The 2,526-nt window shown below is 45.8% G+C and overlaps 1 long non-coding RNA gene across 1 annotated transcript; it reads right to left on the bottom strand.

The window, feature by feature from the left end:
* Positions 1 to 270: 270 nt before the first annotated feature.
* LOC142923204 (uncharacterized) lies at positions 271 to 1,115 on the bottom strand. The gene is made up of 2 exons (XR_012940598.1): positions 938 to 1,115; positions 271 to 476 (listed from the first exon to the last, which is right to left on the bottom strand). It is a non-coding gene; the product is annotated as an uncharacterized LOC142923204 (long non-coding RNA).
* Positions 1,116 to 2,526: the final 1,411 nt, after the last annotated feature.

Genomic DNA, 2,526 nt, shown 5'->3' on the forward strand with positions numbered 1-2,526 from the left:
TAGTTTATTGATGGGCATCTCCTCCTTGCCATCCTAAATTTCCACCACCATCACCACCTCCACAACCTTGTGCTTGTCGCCCCCAACTCAAGCTCAGTGCAAACCCCTTGGAGGGCTGGCATTACCCAAGGGACACAGAACTCTGCCTCACATTTGGTTTCTAGAAGCTCCGCAACAGCCACACTGTGGATGTAGACAGCCCTTAGCGTTATAAATGTGAGCCACTCGCGTGTCCCAAACACTCAAAAGAATTGAGACGAGGCGATAGTATTAGATACAAATATTTATTATTAAAACGCGACGCCTTGTAAGGAAGGGGAGGTGCTGGTGGGGTTGGGTGGTGCTGGAAGTGTGGGGGGCTGTGAGATGCTCAGAGGGTGTTCGAGGCCTGGGGGGGGCAGGTCTTGGGAGGCTTCTTGAATGCCGGGCTCCAGTGAGCAGCCAGAGATGTCCTCTTCCTCCTCAACCGTGACAAGCTGTGGACATACTGACCCATTAGACACTACACACAACTCAGTACTTCTACCAGCTCAACTGGGATTACACACAACAATCAGCACCCCCTACTGGCAGACAAATGCCAATTGCACACCAGGTGCTGAGTCACCTTGTGCCCACAGGGACATCTGTCATTGGGGGTGCCCTTTCACACGTGTTGAGATGAGATGTGATGTAAAGCGCTCTGAGATGCCCCGGTGTACAGAAAGGTGCTAAATCATTCTCATCGTTATCACTGTGTCCAGTAATAATGAAATTGTCTATAGATATATAATCTGTATTTGTAAACGGGGACCATGACGGCTTAACGTGATGGTTAGACCAGCTCATCATTATCATAATACACTGAATCGTGTGTGCATGAATCTATTATTTACGTTAAACGCAAATTATATACGTGTGTGTGTGTGTGTGCGATGCGCGAGTGCTCTGCACTCACCTCCACCTCGCTCTGCAGACGCTGCTGCTCCGAGTGTTCACTCTGCTCGTTGTCGCGGTAGGGCGCCAGCTCAGCGTGCAGCTCCGCCACTACACGTTGATACCACTGAATCTCTGCCTGCAGAGACTCCAGTTGCCAATTCCTGTCAATGAGCTGCGTGGGCCACGGGCAAATGGCGGCAGAGGGACACAGGAAAGCATTTTAACGACTGCGTGAGGTTATTGCAGAACATACAGGTATAATAACACACACAACCAGGATTTTCATTTATAATTGAGTAATGTAATGACCTACGAAGCTCTTTTGCACAGATGTCCATACACCACCTTTGACCAAATAAACCGAAATGCATCCAATCATCTCAGATCTTGGAAGAAAAGCATGGTTGAACTTCAAGTGCTTGGATGGGCAACCACCATCAATACAAACCAAGATAACACCTATAAAAGCATGATGAAGACCGCTTGTGTTGCAATCGAAACGTCGTGGGTTTTTTATATTAAAAAAAAAGTTATGTGACTTTACCGAAAGAATCAAGAATATGAATTCCTGCAGTCACGAAAGTTTTATGTTAAACAATTTTTAGGAATTAATTAACTCAAAATCTGGATTAAAATAATAGATTAAGATCGCTTCCCAACCAAAAAGAGGGAGGGGATGGAGATGCATGTAGCAGAGGGGAGCAGATGGTCTAGTAGTCGTAGGTACTTCTACTAGAGGTGGGATGGTGGATCTTAACGTGGTACAGTCCTTAAACAGAGAATGCTCAGTAACCTAGTGCGCATCCATTCTGTACAACCATCAGTGTGAAAAATAAGTGTATACATACAGTCCTCGACTTAGGAACACCATACTTACGGAGACCCGACTTACGGATACCCGACTTCCGAATCTGTTTCTATGAAATGTATTCATTTTTGGTTACCATTGACTTTAAAACGCGAACTTGCACTTCCAAACTGAACCACAGAACTATTTTGTTCAGTGCTGCGATCCTCCACGAGATGTCATGAGTCAGCCTCGTGCACGCACACATGTGCGCATATGTGAAAGTGATTGTGTGGGGAGCGGTAGTGTTGCAGTTCACGCGCTGCGCTACAAACCCACCGACCCAAGTTCAATTCCAACTCACGGCCAACACCAGTGACGATTATCTGAACCATTCCTGGGCCTCCCGTAGGTCAACTCGGCCTCAAATGAGCACCTAGCGCGCTGTATAAACATCACCACTCGGGACACAAATGCAGCTGGGTGTGGTGCTGGCACACAACCCCTCGCATGCCGTGCTGGCTTTCATAGGCTATCGCTAACAGCACGTGCCCCAACAGCCTATTAAAGCTACACGGTGGATCTTTGTGCGGATCGGAAGAGTAGCGGTGAGCACGCTTGTGATTTGAAAGCGGTGAGTGAAAATAAAAAATATTTTTACTACATTTTATGTATTACTTACGATACACGATAATTTTAGTGTTAATGCAAATGTACATGATTTCTTATTTACGAGTTTAACAATGCTTGACTCTTTTGTTGAACCTTAACACATTTTATAACACTGACAATATGGGAATTTAAATATCGCACATTATTGT

This window comes from Petromyzon marinus, unplaced genomic scaffold (assembly GCF_048934315.1).
Source record: "Petromyzon marinus isolate PM22_M1 ecotype Great Lakes invasive population unplaced genomic scaffold, UKy_Petmar_22M1.pri1.0 PM_Scaffold_33, whole genome shotgun sequence".
Lineage (NCBI taxonomy): Eukaryota > Metazoa > Chordata > Hyperoartia > Petromyzontiformes > Petromyzontidae > Petromyzon > Petromyzon marinus.